Source organism: Myotis yumanensis, unplaced genomic scaffold (genome assembly GCF_028538775.1).
Source record: "Myotis yumanensis isolate MYYU_CA2020_CCGP unplaced genomic scaffold, mMyoYum1.0.hap1 SCAF_9, whole genome shotgun sequence".
In the NCBI taxonomy this organism is placed as follows: Eukaryota; Metazoa; Chordata; class Mammalia; order Chiroptera; family Vespertilionidae; genus Myotis; species Myotis yumanensis.
This window is the reverse complement of record NW_027223760.1, coordinates 7,362,999-7,383,260: the sequence shown is the minus strand read 5'-3', so window position 1 is coordinate 7,383,260 and position 20,262 is coordinate 7,362,999.

The window sequence follows — 20,262 nt, the reverse complement described above, 5'->3', positions numbered from 1 at the left end:
AGGCAGCCAATCAATGATTCTCTCTCATCTTTGATGTTTCTATATCTCTATCCTTTTCCCTCCCTCTCTGAAATAAATAAATATATTTTTAAAAGATCTCTCAATGTATTATCTATAGAAATTATCATCAGCAACTGCTCCCCTTCTGCACTCTATCTCACACAGAATCCTTTCAATTATACCATTTTACAATTTCCCACACCAACCTACTCTCACTGTTCTCTTCTGCATATCAAAGCCCCAACAGAAAATAGATGAGAATACAGTCGTGTGCCACTTAACCACAGGGATATGGTCTGAGAAATATGTCACTAGGTGATTTTATTGTTGTGTGAATATCATAAAGTGTACTTAAACAAGCCTAGATGATATAACCTACCAAACACTTAGGCTCTATAGTATACCGCCATCGCATATGCAGTAAATAATTGACTAAACTGTGGTTTTGTGGTGCATGACTGTATTTACAAAGGTATGAGCAGGGCTGAGGGAAATCGTAGAGTGCCATGGGAGTCACCACAACTCAGCCCAAAGGGGCAAGAGTAAGCCAGTGGTTACAAGACCCAGAGAAGAGAACTATATGTATAGACTACCAAACACAAGCTGTAGCCTCTGCCAGAGGGAGGCAGTCAAACTGCAGTGGTCAAAGTGGACAGGATCTGGGGGTTTATGGGGAATCAGTATCTCAACCTCACTCTTCTCCTTCCCTCAGTTCACCTATAGCTATCTCCCACTGGCCATCTTAATGGAAGCTGGAGGGCAACGTTGATACAGTCTACATAGGGCATCAACCCAAGGACCAGTGTAGTGGTGAGAAATGTAAAGAGGAGATCTGGAGATGAAACAAAAGTATTCAAATTCGTCCTTCGGTATCATAATTTAACTACAAGTGATCATCAGCTCCTTCCTGGATTATTGCAATATCCTCCTAACTGGTCTCCTTGCCTCCATTCTTGCCTCCATTCTTGCCTCTTTCCACACTAGACAGGATGATTTTATTTAAAGTGCAAATATGATCATGTCACTTTCCTACCTAGAGCCATTCAATGACTCCCCATTGCTCTTGGGACAAATTTTGAACTAAAAGACATATGTTAAGAAACATGTGTTTTACAAAGCCTTTAACAATCTAGCCCTTGAAGATGTTTCCAGTCTTATTACTTACTGTTTCCTTTGTCACACTCTACACAAATTGAAGGTAATACAGGTCTAATATGACATGTTCAACTTCTGATCCATCTGCATGATGATCCTTTTGTCTAAGTGCCTTTTGCCACTCTCTGCTGGTTTAGTTCCTTAGTACTAACTTCCGAATGCCCCCTCCCATAGGAAGTTTTGTGTCTTCATGTAACCCAGGTATAGCACTAATAATATTTGATGAGGGAACCAAGAATACCTAAGGGGGAAGGATAGACTCTTTAACAGAAGGTATTGGGAAAACTGGAGAAACACATGCAGAATGATGAAATTGGACCCCTATCTCACACCACTCTCAAAAATTAACTCAAAATGGATCAAATATTCAAACCTAAGACTTAATACTATAAAACTCCTAGACAAAAACATAGGAAAAGAACTCGTCAATATCATGGTTGCCAATGGTTTTTTTAAACATGGTGCCAAAAGCACAAACAACAAAAGCAAAAATCAACAAACGGAACTACATCAAACTTAAAAGCTTCTGCACAGTGAAAGATGTAATCAACAAAATGAAATGAAAGCCTACAGAATGGGAGAATTTATTATGTTATTTTAATTGCCTCTTTACTTCTCTATTTCCCCCTAGAGAATATAGCCTACTTGAGTTCAAAGGAGTATATTGTCCATCATTATCACCCCAACCTCAACCCGGGCCTGGCAGCATGGGGACCTAGGAAATTTTTACTGAATAAATAAATAAACTAAAAGAAAATTGTCCAATCCCTTCATCATGAATTCCAGACTCTCCATGATCTACCTGACATTATCTAATCACCTTCACCTCATATTACCCTATCTTCACCAACATCTGTTCCTTCTTCATCATGAACTCATCTGTCTAATCATTTTGCCTCCATAGGAAGGAAGTTAAAGGTCCCTTTCCTTCTTTACCCCCTTTCCTAAAAATGGGTTAGTATGTAGGCATTGCATTCTATCTCAATTAGACTATAGTACAATCGGGTAGAAAAGGGACTGAAAGATTACACAAATGTCAAGATAGTCCTTCGGGGATTGTTTTTTCCTTCCAACACACTGAAAAGATAAGGCAGGCCCCTAACCTGCCTCTGTGTTTCCATGCAACTAGGAAGATAGGCCTGGAAGTCCTATCTTCCCCCAACCACACCTGGGCATTATGACAAATTCTTGGTCTCCTTACACTCTTGTGTTTCATCCTGTTGCATAGGCTCACAACCACTTTGGAGTTGTAGGTAATCTTGAGTCCAGCTTCCTAGGGTCTAGCTCACTGGATATTGAAGTTTAATGAGAAAGCCTCAGTTTTTAATCAAAGGTTAGCTTATCTTGCTTCCTATGTGTGAATTGCTCTCCTGGGGCTCTCAAGGGTAAGAAATTTCAAGATTCAGATATTTTTCTATACTAAAAAAAAATAACATGTTTTTAGTTTTCTAAGTTGTTGCTGTTTAAGTTTTCTTTTATTTTAAATTATTTTTACGAGACCAGTGCTCTAACCCCTGAGCTATGAAGCCTAATTATTTTTAAAATACCATATGCAGAGGAACATTTGAGATCTTGCTTCCTGGCAATTGTCAGTTTGGTCTCAAATAAACTCATAAACATTCTCAAAAAAATACCATACCCATATAGTAAAATACACAAAACTCTAAAGTGAGTCAAGTGAATGTCCCTCTTTCCCATGTTCTATCTCTTGTGAATTAGAAGAAGTGTCTGCTAATTATATTTTACTGTTATAATAATATCACCCCTGAGTCTCAGAACTGGACTGCCATTACAGCGTATTCTGGAAGCAGACAGTATGTGGGCAGACAAGTAGGTAGCTTAAGACAGGTAATCAAAGGTAGCAAATGTCTACCTTTGATTTGGGAAGTAGTTTCATCCCCGGATATGGGGTATGAGGCTGACAGAGCACACTAATAAACAGGATAGGAGAGATTGGTTGGTTCTACAGCAACGATAGATGCAGAATAGTGAGTGTAGGAGTCCAAAACTAGACCAACTATAGAAATGGACTAAACCTGAATCCTACTTCAACCAGCCAACTACTCATTAAATTCCCATAGGTCAGAAATATGATTCTTTCCAGACCATAGGTGGGCTCTAAGATATGTTTCAGAGGCTGGAAAATCATGTAGAAGAAAGACAAGCAGAGAACATTATGGTAATATTCATTTTTGCACTGACATACGGTTTCTACAGAATTTCTTTTTTTCATGTGTTTGTCTTATCTATCAATTATACTATGAACACCTTGAAGTTATGTTCCAGGGTTTTCCCTATATTTGTACTCAATAATAAATTATAAATTTACCTAATTCCTGTGTACCAACCATGCTATTAAGCTATGTGCAATTTTACATATCAAAAAGTTTACCTTTTCAATAGAAGTTTACCTTCTGAAGTGGAATAATTCCCCCCAAACTTAAAAGTGCTTCTGAAAATTAAACAAAATTATTTTTCTTGTATACACACACTCTGCCTAAAAGCAATCAGATTACTTTGCTTTTATTCAAGCACTGGAATAAAACTGAACCCCCATTTTTACTTTGGATCAAAATGCCAAAGTCTAAGTAAGTGAGTGTTTAGAGTTTTAAAAAAATCAATTCTTGGAGGTCCAGTATGATTAATATCTGATTGTTCACAAAATTAGGCATCCTTTTCTGGGGTTCTTATGTGATTGGATATATGAGAACAGTCTGATATCATATCAACATCAATGGAACCAATTAGACCACACACAAGAAAACCTTCTATGAAGCCTGAAATACTTGCCAGGTGTACTGCCTCCTTCAGAGGAACGTGAGTCTTACTATGTAATTATTAGGAGTTATACTCAATGATACAGCCCTGGTACTGTAACCCATTATGTCTCTGACCTCATCTATTACTCTCCTTTCCGGCCCATTACACTCCAGCCTCAAACAGGCCAGACATGCCTTAAGAAAGCTTTTAAGGCCTTAATATATCTAAGGCCCTCAGATAGCCACATGGCTAACCCCTTCCAGCTCACTTCCTTCATGCCATCTTCATGGAGCCACCTTCCCTGACCATATAGAGCAGCGGTTTTCAACCTGTGAGTCGTGACCCCTTTGGCAGTCAAATGACCCTTTCACAGGGGTCGCCTAAGACCATCCTGCATATCAGATATTTACATTACGATTCGTAACAGTAGCAACATTACAGTTATGAAGTAGCAACGAAAATAATTTTATGGTTGGGTCACAACATGAGGAACTATATTTAAAGGGCCAGAAGGTTGAGAACCACTGATATAAAGCAATCTATTCTTTTGTGGCACCAACTCCAAAAGTGAATAATATTATTTACTTTTTATAATATTCATTATTTACTTTTTTTGTCTGAACTGAAAGTTCTGTGAAGTCAGGGACTTTTTGTTCCTCATTGTCTATTTAACAAGTAACAATTTAGTACCAACTATGTGCCAAGCACCATTTTAAGGGACACAATTGTGTGAAGAGTTTACATTATTCAAAATAAGCCAGCCAGAGAAAGATAAGTATCACATGATCTCACTCATATGTGGAATCTAATGAACAAAATAAACTTATGAACAAAAATAGGTCAAGAGACATAGAAGCACGAACAGACTGTCAAACCTCAGAGGGAAGGCAGGGGAGGATGGGTAGGAGGGAAGAGATCAACCAATGACCTTGTATGCATATATGCGTAACCCATGGTCACAGACAATAGGATGGTGAAGGCCTGGGGTGGGGGACAGGCTAGAAGAGATCAATGGGGCGGGGGGGAGGGGACATATGTAATACTTTCAACAATAAAGATTTTTTTATAAAACAATATTCATTGTGATTTAAATTTGCTTTAAAAAAGAGTTTACATTATAAAGGAGTGTATGGGAGACAGACAATAAACAAGTAAAATAACATGTAACATGATATTTCAGATGATAGCCAACACTTTGAAGAAAATTGAACCAGGAAATATGATAAAGACTGACTAAAAGTTGACAGGTGAAGTTAAACTGGCTGGTCAGGAAAGGCCTCTCTAAGAAAGTAACACTGAGTTGAGGTGGGAATTATATGATAGAGGCAGCCATGTGAGGGCCTGGCGGCTGAGCACTACAGGAAGAGGAAGCACAAATTTACCTATGGAGGTAAATTTTTGACATAAAGGGACACAAGAAAGTCCATTGTGTCTATGGGTTTGTGAATAACAGGGTGAGATGAAATGGGAGTGGCTGGCAGGGTCAGATCATCGGACATTGTAGATGATGCTAAAACCTCCTATGTGAAAAATAGATGAGAGGAGAGCAAGAGTAGAACCAGCAGGGAGGTTTGTCCTGATAGGTATGAAATGACAGTGATTTAGATCAGGGTGCGTGTAGTTTGGATAGAGAGAAGTGGAAGGAATGGAGATATACAGTAGCGGTGGACTTAAGCTTGACTGATGGGCTGGATGTGTGCTGGGAGGGAAAGAGGAATCCAGCATGACTCCCAGACTTTGGGCTGAACCTATTTAGTGGATGGATGGCATTTCCATTTCCTGAGGCAAATATTCAGAGTTTGGCACATGATATATGCCCAATAGTTATTGAATATGTCAACCCTTTGTGATGTGGGCTGGCAACATAATGGGGTGATTTATGTGAGTTGCCAGGTCTCAATCTGGAAACTGAGGTAACTACCCTATTGTTTAAGCAAGCAGGTGTACAGAAACCAGAACAGCAGGGTTAAAATTCAAACAGCAGTTTTTACCCGAGATGAATGTTACTATGCTTCATTAGGAACTAGGAGGTCCATGGGGGAGAACCACAGGGCTGCACAGCTGGGAACTGCCAGAAGACATACATTCACAGAATAAGGGGGCTGGGAGCTGCCAAAGGATCTGCATTTACAGAATAAAGGAGAAAAAGACACTCATTTCCAGAATAAAGGAGAGGAATCCACCCATTCGCAGAACAAAGAGGAAGGCCACAGGGAATAGAAAAACAAAAGGGAGAAGAAGAGGGGAACCCCATGTGGGGTTTGACCTTGAAAGCTGCTATAGTGACCAATCAGAGGGGATATCAGGACACAAAGAACTGCAGCCTTTATAAACCTTAGAAAAGAGGGATTTAGTGGGTCTCTCTCCCCCTCCCCACATAAGAATCTGTGCTTGTTTCCCAATAAATTTCCACCTTTTGTCCGTGGCTTCATTCTTCGAATCCACCTGGTCAAAACCCAGGAAATCACTTTTGCATCCTGCCCAGAGGGAAAAAAAAGAGTTTCAATAATAATTGAATTAGAATTTGGACAGGGTCACAGGATGGGATCCTGGTCAGGTGGATTCGCATTAAAACTGAGACTTCAGAGCTCAGAGCCTTTAGAGGGCTCATTTGGCCAAGGCAGGAGCACAGGCTAGAATAGCGTCATGGGTCTCCTTCTAAAACACCAAGCCTAAATAGCAGAGATCAGAAGAGAGAAGAGAGGTTGATGTTGATTAACAAGGAATTGTAAAAACTAAGGGGGTGGGTAAGCAAAAGTTTGAATTTCATCCAGGAAAGATGTGTGTACCTCCCCAAAACCATTTACATCTTTTTATTAGGTAATTTGAGGTTTTTCTAGGCCTGCCACGTTTATAAAAGGTTAATCACTAGAAACTGGGTGGGGAATGCGAGAGTGAGACAAGGTATTGCAAGGTCCTCTGCTGAGGGTTTTGTAAACCACAGGACAGAAGTAATTATCTTCTTTAACTACATACAAGGCCACCCTTAGGTCTGATTGGGTGAACAAAGAAATCATTGTTTGGAGAGATTATATACTTTGCAGAACTGTTGGGGAGAAAGAGTAGAGCAAAACGAAGGGCAAATGTTTAATCTCCTGACCAATAATGGAACTGTAGGTTCCTCAAACCCGAGTAACCTGGAAATCTGCTGCCACTTGCACTGCCCAGGAAGCTAACAAGATCCAGCAACAGTCAAACAGCTGTCTGAAATAAAGACCTATTGGGGTATCTGCCATTGAAGGCTAAAGGTGTGTGCTGATGTGGCTTCTCCGAAAAGCTGGAGCTCAATTCAGCAGGATTATGAGGCTTAATTGATTAGTGCTGTTAGAGTGTGTATCATCTAGTCGTAGAGTTTGTAGTCTTAACTTCATTAAAGTAAGTAAATTTCCTCCCCAGGGAAGCATTGGCAATTTTCTTAAGTGATAGCTTTAACCTAAGACACTCAGTGGTTAAAATTTTGATAGTTAAATGTTAATGGGTTTCTAACAGCTATTTCTGACATATGCATAATTGGTGTGTTTTTTAATTTTTAACTTTTATCAGTGTCAACATAAGTGGCTAGTTATTAATATGAGGAAAAAAGCAAAAGGGAACTAAATAATCTTAATAAACTGGGAAGCAGAAGCAGGTAACAGAGCAGAATTCCATCTAGTTTACTGGTAAATAGACTCATTCACACACTCCAGGACACTGCCCCAGGGGACTTAATCCTTGGAACAGGGATAAAAAATCTCCCCGGGGTGCTAGAGGCCCAGTACGGAGCAGGAGGAGGAGATTCCTCTGCCAGGCACATGTGCTATCCTATACAATAAAGAGGTAATATGGAAATTGACCATCACTCCAACACACAAGATGGCCACCCCCATGTGGCCACAAGATGGTCTGAAGGGAAGGGCAGTAGTGGGCAATCAGGCCAGCAGGGGAGAGGGCAGTTGGGGGCGACCAGGCCTGCAGGGGAGGGCAGTTGGGGGTGACCAGGCCTGCAGGGGAAGGCAGTTAGGGGGGATCAGGCCTGCAGGGGAGGGCAGTTGGGGGGATCAGGCCTGCAGTGAAGGGCAGTTGGGGGCAATCGGGCCGGCAGGGGAGCAGTTAGGCGTCAATCAGGCTGGCAGTGGAGTGGTTAGGGGCTGATCAGGCTGGCAGGCAGAAGCGGTTAGGGGCAATCAGGCAGGCAGGCAGGCAAGCAGTTGGGAGCCAGCAGTCCTGGATTGTTAGAGGGATGTGCAACAGGCCCAGTGGGATTGGGCCTAAATGGGCAGTTGGACATCCCTCGAGGCGTCTCAGATTGGAGAGGGTGCAGGCTGGGCTGAGGGACTCCCCCTCTCCCCAGTGCATGAATTTCGTGCACCAGGCCTCTAGTAGGAACTAGATGATGTAAGAAACTTTTGTACATGTGCAATGAGAGTCAGGTTGACGGAACAGAGGGACAGGGCCTAGCCTGGGAACAATTACATTGTCTCAAGGGCATGAAGCCTCAATAAAATTTACTGGGAGGAGGGCCGAATCCAGGCCCAGGAAAAGTTAGGAATTTGGGTTGGATAGTTGGAATGGTACTTTGTTCTTTGCCTGAAACAAGAAGATATATGGAGGATTAACAGGAACCTCGGGGCAGTGCTTTAGAGCCTGCCTACCCTCTACATTCGTGAGGGTGTATTAATTCCCCTACTTCACAATAAAATCTTGCCCTCACATTTAAACTTCTCCACAGGTGTGCCTTTGAAATTCTTTTCTCACGGCACCGCAAAAGAACTCATTGCTTCGACTGTCAACATTAGCATTTATTTCGTGCTGAATTTACTCCTGGGCCATAAGGTTTTGTTTCTTCTGAGATATCTATTTATTCTGTACAACCACCTCTTCTGGCTTAGGAACACTCTTCTCTTTTCCAGTACGGGTCATTTCAATGTGTCAGTGGTACCCCGAATGGCAAGCTGGATTCTGGGTTCTTGTCCTATGAAGTTTGAAGAATAAAAATCTGCAAACTAAAAGATTTTAAGCAAAAGCGTGGAAGTTTATTGCAAGCACATATGAACTCCCCCCTGGGGAGAGGTCCTCAAAATGGGAAAAACCCAGTGAGTCTCTATGTCTAAGGCAGTGGTTCCCAATATGGGGCTCACACCCCACAGGGGGGAAATTTGATTTTTACGGGGGAACAATTCAAGAATGAGTTATTAACAGTGAATTTTTTGTATTTCTTATGGTTCTAGGGGCCTCATATACAGTATATAAATATATATTGTGATATATTTATGGATTTCAGTTCTCTATTATGTTTTGAAACTTTATTTGCTATTTTTTCATATCACTTCATATTATTATTATTTTTTTAATAAGTCCTTAGTGATTTCTTTCTCAGTACTTCAACTGTCCTTTCATTCTTTTACTAGAAGCCCAGTGCACGAATTTGTGCACCAGTGGGGTCCCTCGTCCTGGCCTGCAGGATCAGGCTGAAACCAGCTCTCTGACATCCCCTGAGGGATCCCAGATTGCAAGAGTGCACAGGCCAGACAAAGGGACCCCACCAGTGCATAACTGGGGTCAGGGAGGGATGCTGGAAGTTGGCCAGCTGGGCAAGGACCACGGGAGGGCTCCAGGGCATGTCCGGCCCATTTCACTCAGTCCCAATCAGCCAGACTCCAGCAGCAAGCTAACCTACTGGTCAGAGCGTCTGCCCTCTGGAGGTCAGTTCATGTCATAGCAACTGGTCAACCAGTCAACTGTCTGCCCCCTGGTGGTCAGTGCATGTCATAGCGAGTAGTTGAGTGACCTTAGCATATCATTAGCATATTACGCTTTGATTGGTTAAATGGATGACCAGACGACCAGACATATTAGGCTTTTATTACATAGGATTTTTCTGTTTCATGGATCCTATATTCTTTGGAGGCTTGTTTAGACCAAGTTAATGGTTTTTAGGCTTCCTCCATGTGAATAGGAGTTCACTTTTTGAATAATAAAAATTATATGTCACAGGGGGGCATCAGGATTTTAGAGATGCTGAAGTGGAGCATGGCCAAAAAAAGGTTGGGAACCACTGATCTAAGGGTTTCTTTGTACATGCTACTTTTTAATTGGACCCTTCCTTATTTTATGTCCCCCATGTTTTTTTCCTAATTGGCCAATTTCCCCTTTTCTGACTGGTATCAGTTTCAAAGTTTCAAAGCTGACCCAGTGTTCCCTGCTCCCCCAAACTCCCATTCCCCCCCACCTCCATGCCCCATCCTCTTGTAACACTCTACTGCTTTTTGTTCTTGTAAGATAAAGAATTTGGTGGTTTGGAGCTGTCTCTGCCCATCACATATGCGTTCTTTTCCCATGGACACTCTCTTTGTCTCTAAATCCTTTCATCTGGAGGAGCTCATGGGCTAATCTGCTGATGCATTTTGGAAGTATTGTTCACCCGGATGTGCTCAATGACCAGAGAATCTATATCAGAACCCTTAAGCTCAGCATTACTCTCTGCACTTTTAAGCATTGCCTCAAAAATTCAGCACTCTTTTTGGGCCACTGACCCTGTGTCCAGACCACAATTTGGCCTGGGCACCCCATTTTAACAACAGAATGGCACACATTGCTTCTATAAAGTGACATCCTTCAGATACTTGGTGGCTTTTTTTGATATGCATACCTTTGATGGCCTAAGCAGTTTCATAAGTGTTCTTTTTAAAATATATATATATATATATATATATATATATAATTGATTTTTTACAGAGAGGAAGGGAGAAGGATAGAGGGTTAGAAACATCAATGAGAGAGAAACATCAATCAGCTTCCTCCTGTACACCCCCCACTGGGGATGTGCCCGCAACCAAGGTACATGCCCTTGACTGGAATCGAACCTGGGACCCCCCAGTCTGCAGGCCAATGCTCTATCCACTGAGCCAAACCAGCCAGGGCTCATAAGTGTTCTTAAAGTGAACACAAATATTTGAACCTTTTGATTTATATGATTTTTGTGGAGTTTTCTGGGACAAGTGAACAGTGAACTATTTCACCTCAGGCTGCTTATGGGAAGAGGAAGGTCTTTTCCATAAATAGTCCCAGGTTGAGAGTTGAATTGATTGCAACAAAAGAAAAAGAAATCTCTTCTTCAGATTTGGTTTCTGAGATAATATCAAGTGTCAGTCAGTATGTTTTAAAACAATGAAATTTTCATCTTCATTGAAAAATGCTATCATTATATGACTGTAAGGGCTAACAGTGCTGAATAAAAATTCTATCATCAGCTATGTAAACTTGGGAAAATTATTTAATTTTCCTAAGTCTAAGTTTCTTTACCCATAAAATAAGAACAATTACAGTTGTAACTATCAAATAAGATAATGCAGAAATAAGACAACACTTCTTTGGCATATAAATATTTTCTACCAATTTTTTATTATTATTAGATGTTTTAAGAATTGGTTTAATCCTCTAAGTAAATAATTATGCACATGGGTATTTAATTTGCAGGACTGAATTTGGGCAACAAAAACAAAAGTTTAAATGGTTTTTCAACTTATTTTCTATGATTCTTTTGTGTCAAATCTGTCTAATTTATCTGACAAAAGACCCTCTAAAATAAAAGGATAATTGTCTTGACAGTTCCACTTATCTAATCTTTTATATGCATGTATTTTTCAATGTAATCTTTTCATTTTTCAAGGTTGTTAATTAATTAAAGAATGACTTATTTGATAAATAATTATTTGTCTATAATATTTACAGAAGGAAAGGGCACATGCTATTCTCCTGTTTTATTGATTAAAATAGTAGGGTAAAATCTTAATCTTACTTCTAGGATAGTCTTAAAGAACAAAGATAAACTTATATCCAACTCCAGCTTCTAACTAGTATCCATTGCTCTTCTCTTATTTGCAAAGACCTAAAAATACAATAATTAAGTCACTAAGAAGAAAGAGAAACAGCTGCATTTTCTGTACATCTTGTTTATACAGTTCCTGAAGGTAGTAGATATTGAGGGAAAGCTGGTATACACAGAGAGCTTTTTAAATCTCCACATAAACTATAAACCAAGGAGAATGAGTCTATGAATATATATTGAGAATATACCACCAAAAAAAATCTAAATCTAATTTTAAAGCTAATAGTGAAATATTTTAAAGGCATAAAATGGGGGTCTTATTTTTGTCTTTAACCTTTCAAGTAGTGTTAGGCTCTGCCTTCAACCACACCTAACTAGGACTGAGCCATCCTCTGCCACAAACATTAGGAAACACAACCAGGCTACCCAGCAACAGGGTAAATTTAAAAGTGTTAGTGGTGGAAAAGGACACTTCATTTGTATTTGTCCTTTGGGCCATTGAGCAAATTTAATTTTTTCTATTTTTTTTTTTTTTTTTTTGCTACAAATGCTTAGATGAGAAAAGAAAAGGAATGAATGGCACTTAAAACTGCAGAATTGTACATATAAAACTGTGAGTATTATAATGAAAATAACATTTTAGATAGAAAACAGTTAACATTCACAATTAATCCCTAAAACTTTTTTGTGCCAATCAATTACGTTTTCTTTTACACAAAACATCTTGCTCCTTACACCAAACTTTTTAGTATATAAATAATAGAGTTTTATCTGAAGAAAATAGGTGATATAATTGATCATTCTTTAGATTTTGACATATACATTTATCCCAATCAGAATCAAAATGAGCTGCTTCTATCAGTAAACCAAGCTAGCTGCCACAGACTAGCACATTAACTACTTGCAAGTTAACAGATTAGCCTGGCACAGTTTCATGGGTCCTGGTAGAAGACAAGCCTCCTGGATCAGAGACAAAGGCAGTTTATTACTCAGAACAATAACAATTCTCAGAGTAGCAGCATTTGCACTTATACCCAGAGTTCCAATTCCCATAAGGTTTACATGATAAGAAAGGAACCCTGAGCTTAGAAAACCCAATAAGAGTGCCGGCCCATTGCTCCAGATTGAGATACTATCTCTTTGTTACAAGATCTCTTTGTTACAATTGTGCTGGGCTGCATATCTGGCACTTTGGCCAGACGGGTCATGCTGTGCTGTCTGTTCCTAAAACACATAGATAGGAAGGTTTCGACATCAGGCCAGGCCTTGAGATATGGTCTCATGGCCCCTTCCCAGCACGAAGGCCTTCTTTCTCCAAGGGCCCGGAAGGCTCATTCCAAATTTGGGAGACAAAGGACTGGAAAAAGTATAAATAAAGAGAGTTTCCTCCATATTGGGGGGCCCAGAATTTGAAAGACACATTTTTCTCTGGGCCTCCACAAAATTTAATAATAAAATGTAACTCCTGTAATCAGCATTGCAGTTCAGCCTCTGCTTCGGCAGGGTGCTGTAACTATAGTCGCTGGCCAGCTCAATAAATCCTCGCTTGCTGTTTAAGACCTAATTGGAGTCGGTGGTCTTATTCTCGCGAATGTTGTTCCATAGCACAAGAATGAAAGCAATGCTATCCTTTTCTCTGGAAGGAGATAATATCTCTATCTTCCAAACATCCTTGAAAAGGTAGTTGAGAACAAAGGGCCTTGGTTTGCAAGACCTGCGGAAGTGTAAGGGAGGACTGGTTCTCAACAATTCCTTTTTGTTTATTTTTTAAATTAAGTTTATTGGGGTGACATTGGTTAATAAGATGACATAGGTTTTAAGTACACATTTTTAATATGTTTTTATTGATTTGAGAGAGAGAGAGGGAGGGCGAGGGATAGAGAGATAGAAATATCAATGAGAGACACACATCTATTGGCTATCTCTTGCATGCCCCCCTACTGGGGATCAAGCTGGAAACTCGGGCATGTGCTCACACCAGGTATTGAAATGATGACCACCTGGTTCATGGGTCAATGCTCAACCACTGAGCTACACTGGCCAGGAACTAGTATACATTTTTATGACACATGATCTGTATATTGCATTATGTGCCCATCTCCCAACAATTCTAAGCAGTGATTTCTGGGGAAAGAGTTTGGAGGGAGAGAGAGAATCCCCTTATGGGGACCTTTTCTGGTTCTGAGGTGATGAGGCCTCTTTATACTAGATAGTTTGGTGAGAGTTTAGTTTGGGGTGAGCTTCCACTGCCACTTGCGGCCTCACAAGGAGAAAAATTCCACCTCCTTTTATTCCTTTTTCCCATGTCCCATTCTCTCAGTTTCCTAGGACGTATTATAGTTGCTATCTTGGCATCTTGAGCAGTGAATTGGAAATCAATTAGCTTTGAAATAATTTATAACGGCAGTCAGAATCTTGACTCTTCCTCTCACTGCCGCCAATCTTGGTATCCCCAAAGATCCTATTAACCCATAATATATCTGATTTATAGAACATTCCATTTCAACTGAATTGTGAATGAAATAAACTTGGAGAGCTAACTAGAGACTATAATCACAACTTACAGAATCTCTAATGTATTTTATTAATGAATTTCTTTAACAAATGACTTATGGGCCATGCTTCTTATTAGATTACATTTTTCTTTAACAATCAAGTTTTTAATATTACTAGAGGAAGTTTACCTTTGCAACAGTCTATGAGAGATGACACTATTTTCTGTGGCAGCAAGTTATTCCAAACCAAAAGCCTAGAGAAAAAGCTACACTTGGTCTCCAACAGGAGATTAAAGTTAAGAGTGTTTCAGCCAATATGCTGTCAGATTATTGCATTCCCTCCCCAAAAGGGAATGGCCAAGAAGCAGACAGAAAAAAAAAAGATGATATTTCACAGAATCCTTGAAAAATGAGAAGTTTGTAATATATCAGAAAGAATAAATAACAGGAAATTATCTTCCTCTCACTGGAAAAGAATTGTACCTTTCAGAACCTCTCTGAGTAGTCCCGGTTTCCATTCAAATTCTCTTGTGTTATAGGGCTCTTGCTATTCCATAGAACATTACCAATTGTCATCAAAATGTTCTCTGTGACATTTCACTCTCAAGTTTGCTTTTCCTTAACTTCACAGCAATATTTTTTCTGATATATTTCCTCAGGCAAGGGAAACAAAAGAAAAAAAACAAATAAATGGGTCTACATCACACTAAAGAGTTGTTGTACAGCCAAGAAAACCATCAACAAAATGAAAAGACAACCCACTGAATGGGAGAACATATTAGCCAATGATACATCTGACAAGGAGTTAATATCCAAAATATATAAAGAACTTATAAAACTCAACATCAAAAAAAAAGCAATACAATTTAAAAATGGGCAAAAGACCTGAATATACACTTCTCTAAAGAGGACATACAGATAGCCAACAGATATATGAAAAGATGCTCAATATCATTAATCATCAGAGAAATGCAAATTAAAACCACAATGAGATATCGCCTCACACCTGTCAGAAAGTCTATGATCAATAAATCTACAAACAACAAGTGCTAGCGAGGATGTGGAGAAAAGAAACCCCTACCGCACTGTTGGTGGAATTCAGATTGGTGCAGCCACTGTGGAAAGCAGTATAGATTTACCTCAAAAAATTAAAAATGGAACTGCCTTATGATCCAGCATTTCTACCAGGTACATCTGGGGATTTATCTGAAGGAACCTGACAAACTAATTCAAAAGAATATCTGTACCCTTATGGTCATTGTAGCTTTATTTACAATAGCCAAGATTTGGAAGCAGCCTAAGTGTCAATCAGTAGATGAGGAGATAAAAAAAAAGCTGTGGAATATTTACACAATGGAATATTACTCTGCCATAAAAAGGAAGAAATTTTACCCTTTTGCAATAGCATGGATGGACCTGGAGAACATTATGTTAAGTGAAATAAGTGAGTTAGAGAAAGACAAGTACCAGATGATTTCACTCATATGCGGAATTTAATAAATAAACTGAACTGACAAGCAAAACAGAGACAGGCTCATAGATAGAGAACAGGCAGACAGCTCTGGTGGGTAGGGGGAAGGTGGAAGATTTGAGCAAAAAAGAAAAAAAGAAAGGAAACTCATGGACATGGAGTACAGTGTGGTGACTGTGGGGTTGCAGAGGTGGGTGGAGGTGGAAAAGGGTGTAAATGGTGATGGGGAAAAGATAATTAACCAAGAAAAGGAAAAGAAAATGGAAGTGATAAGAAGTGATTGGAATCTGAACATATTTTAAAAATACAACCAAAAGGATTTCCCAATATTTGTCCATTTTGGGTCTCAGCCAGGGGCCATTTTCCCTCCAAGAGGCATTCAACAATATCTGGAAATGTTTTATTGTCATGACTACAGGTCTGTTATAGGTATTTAGTAAGCAGAGACCATGGTTGCTGCTAAACATCTTACATTGCACAGGACAGTTTCCAACAGTGAAGAATTATCAAGTTCACAATGTCAGTTATGCTGAGGTTGAGAAACCCTACTCTGGTTGCAATTTGAGCACTACCTTGCCATTTTCTCTACTCTGTGCTTTAGGAGAGCACACTTTTAAAATTTTGACACCAAGTTAACAGTATGCCCACAAAAGAATACAGATTCTAGCAATATCCATTCTGGATTTTAAACTCAGAAAAACCCAGTGGTCTCAAAGCCTAAATTAAAAAGAAGGCTCTCCTGTGAACCTGTTCTAGGAAGAGTGAGTAAGTCTGCTTAGAAGGAGCTTTATCCACCAATACCTCCAGAGGGAGGGCAGCTACTGTCAGAACTTCTGCTTAGGCACCCAGCATCTACCCTCTATAGGAGCCGCTAAAGTCTTTGAGAGCTCCTTCTGAATCTCCCGGCAGAGAGAAAGCAACAAATGGGGGGGAAAAAATCTATACTTCATGATCCCAAGTAGAACCTGCTCTCCTAAGTAGCCCCAGACCAATATGCCAGAGGAGGAAATCTGCTGTCCACCATAGCAGGGCAACCATCAAACAGATTTACCATTTGAGGGATTCATCCAGTTGGGTGTCCTCACTCTCTGAAGGCATATCGACTCTATAATATATGGCAAATAACTATACTATATCTGTAGATATTCTTTCTCTTTTAGAAATATTTGGTTTGAAAAATTAATCACATTAGGAAGGACAAAACTCCTGCCTGAATGGACAGCAAAATTACACAGGCCATCCTTGTTAACCATATATTTATTATTTAAGTTCTCAACTTTACATGGTTTCATAGGCAAGCAAAGTATTATGACACAAAAATAAGGAACTGACCACACATAAAATGAGTTCATACTCAAAAACTAATTTTACACTAGCTTTTATCCTATGCATCATTTTCATTTTCATATAAAAATTATAACATGATAATTATCAGTGAAACTGAAAATTTTTAAAAAATACAGGTTTCATGAAATCCATAAAAGTGAAATTAAAAAACAGCTAAGCTATTAAGAAATAAAGAACTAATCAAGTAAATCCCTCAAAAGAGGTTTTGAAGAAGGCCTTGACTGTTTTGCAAAGATAACTTCTCTTAATGAGCATGCTATAAGAGTCAATCAAGTGAGAAGTGAAGTGCGCATTTGTGCTATTTCATAACTTATTAGAAAAATTAACCCCTCAAGAAACCTTTATTTTTTGTGCACCTAAGAATTAACACAACCATATGCAAACTTTAACCTACATGTTGTTAATTAAGAAATAAAATAAGTTTATTTTTATAATTGACACATTAACATCTTAGCTTTCTTTCAGTATAAAAATACACAGAAATCCCCCCCTCCCCCCGCCCCAGCTAATTAAGACTGCAGTTGGCTTCTGTCTGCTTATTACAGTCGGACATGTATCCTTTACCACAAGGCTAGTACAACTTTCTTTTCTGCTCTGCGGTTCAACTGGCTGGATTTGTCACTTCTCATAGTTGGACACCTAACTACAAAGAGCTATAGGGATACTTGGCCCAAACTCCAAGTACCTCAACAAAATCCAGAACCCGCTGCAATATCCTACTAGATTAGATTAGGACTGATCCCATATTTAAGAAACTTGCAACCTAAACAAATGGGTGCTCCTCTCAGAAGGCCATCCATGTTAAAGCTTTAGATGAGTCTCACTTGGTCACTTTTCAGAGCCAACAAAATTCCTGCTGTGCTTCAGAAAAGATTCTTCATCCTTTTTAACTTAACAGATTGTCCTGGTTCCAGAATAGCTTTATTGCCCATCAGTTTGGGACCAGCTCCTACAAACCTCCATTTTACAGATGGGGAAACTCAGGCTCAGAAAAATTAAATACTCTTTTCAAGGTCACTAACCTAATAAGTGCCAGAGCTGAGATTTGAACCATGGAAGCTTGATTCCAGAGCCTACCCATGTCCCCATTCAGTGATATTTACTCTATTAGCATGAAAGTAGCAGGCAAAATAGGAAAGGAGGCTAGTACTGTCACATGCCTCTAAGTGGGAGATTTAATAATGATGAAAGTCATGTGGTGAAACTGACAGAGTAGGCAGGTGTACAGACATGAGCAGAGCAGGAATGATAGGCCGGATAATCTCAGGTGGGCTGAAAATCTCAGGTGCCAGGCCACAGGTAAAACTAGAGAAAACAAGTCCTGTGGGCTAGAACGTGGCTCCCAGGGTGACCTTTTCCTTCCCTAGCATATCATTAGCTTTGTGGTTTTGACACCCCACCCCTTGAGAAGGATCAAGGGGAATTTTGGGTGACACGTAGGATGGCAAACCCCAAAACAGCCTTATATGGGAAGCTACTCCCCAACAAGGACAGAAGGTGATGGGACCCCAAATGGGGCAGCCTAAGAAGGAAGCAGTCTCTCCAGGCTAAGAGGAGCCTTGCCAACCACTCCAGGACAGCTCTCTTAACAGCCTGCTTGAATCTTCTCTTCAAGTGTACTTTTGCTTTGCCTGCTAATTAAACTTCCTCTTGTGCTAGAGTTCTTGGTTCTGAATTGTGTGTGTGTGTGTGTGTGTGTGTGTGCGTGTGTGTTTGTGTGTGTGTAACTCAAGAACTGAGAATCAACATCACCCGTAACAAAACTTGAATCTCACAAAGAACTGCCTGCAGGACCTACACATGAAGATAACTCAGTTATATAGAAATTTAAAAATTTAAATCCCTGGAAATTCCTTCCCAAATAAAGGCTGCTAAAAATCTTACATAAGAAAAATAATGTGATCTGGTGTTTAAAGCTAGACTTAAATAAAAATAAACAGCACAAAGTAAACAAATTAAAACAAATTTTGTTAACAAAATCTGAGTACTGCTTGTTGTTATTGTTGTTAATCCTAATGATTAGTGACATTGAGAATTTTTTTTTCATATGTCTATTGACCATCTCTATGCCCTCTTTAGAGAAGTGTCTATTGAGGTATTTCACCCATTTCTTAATTGGATTATTTGTCTTCTGGTGTTGAGTTGTATAAATTTTTTATGTAATTTGGAAATTAACCCCTTATCAGATATATCATTAGAAAATATGTTCTCCCTTACAGTGGGTTCTCTTTTCATTTTCTTGGTTGTTTATTTTGCTGGGCAGAAGCTTTATAGTTTCATGTAGTCCCATTTGTTTATTTTTTTCTTTGTTTCCCTTGCCCTAGGAGAAATATTGGCAAAAATATTGCTACAAGAGATGTCTGAGATTGTACTACCAATGCTTTATTCTAGAATTTTTATGGTTTTGTGACATATATCTCAGTCTTTTATGCATTTTGAGTTTATTCTTATGTATGGTGTATGTTGGTTGTCTAGTTCCTGTTTTTTGGTTTTTTGCATGTACCTGTCTGATTTTCCCAACACCATTTATTAGAGACTGTCTTTGCTCCATTGTATGCTCTTCCTCCTTCATCAAATATTAATTGACCATAAAGGCATGGGTATGTTTCTGGGCTCTCTGTCTGTTCCATTGTTCTATGTGCCTGTTCTATGACAGTACCAGGTTATTTGATTAAAATTGCCTTGTAGTATAGGTTGATATCAGGTATTGTGATAGCTTCAACTTTGTTCTTCTTTCTCAAAATAGATGAGGATATTTAAGGTCTTTTTTTATTTCCATATAAAGCTTTGGAATATTTTTTCTAGATCTGAACTATGCCATTGATATTTTAATAGGAATTGTGTTGAATCTATAGGTTGCTTTGTGTAGTATATACATTTTAATTATGTTAATTCTTCCAATCTATGGACATAGTATATGCTTCCACTTATTTGTACCTTCCTCAATTTCTTTCTTCAATGTCCTGTAGTTTTCTGAGTACATGTCTTTTAACTCTTTGGTTAAATTTGTTCCTAGGCGTGGCAAGATGGAAGCTAGGAAAATTCCTAGGCAAGTGGGATGGGGAAGCTGAGACAAGAAAATTCAACAAGGCCAAACAGTTGGGCAATTTACAGCCAGCTTGTGAATTGCAAGACCTTATCTTCCCTAACCAAGGACATTTGAGAACAAGTTTTATACCTTCTCTCTAACCAGAAAATGCATAGCTTGAATCATCCTGGCCTGGGAA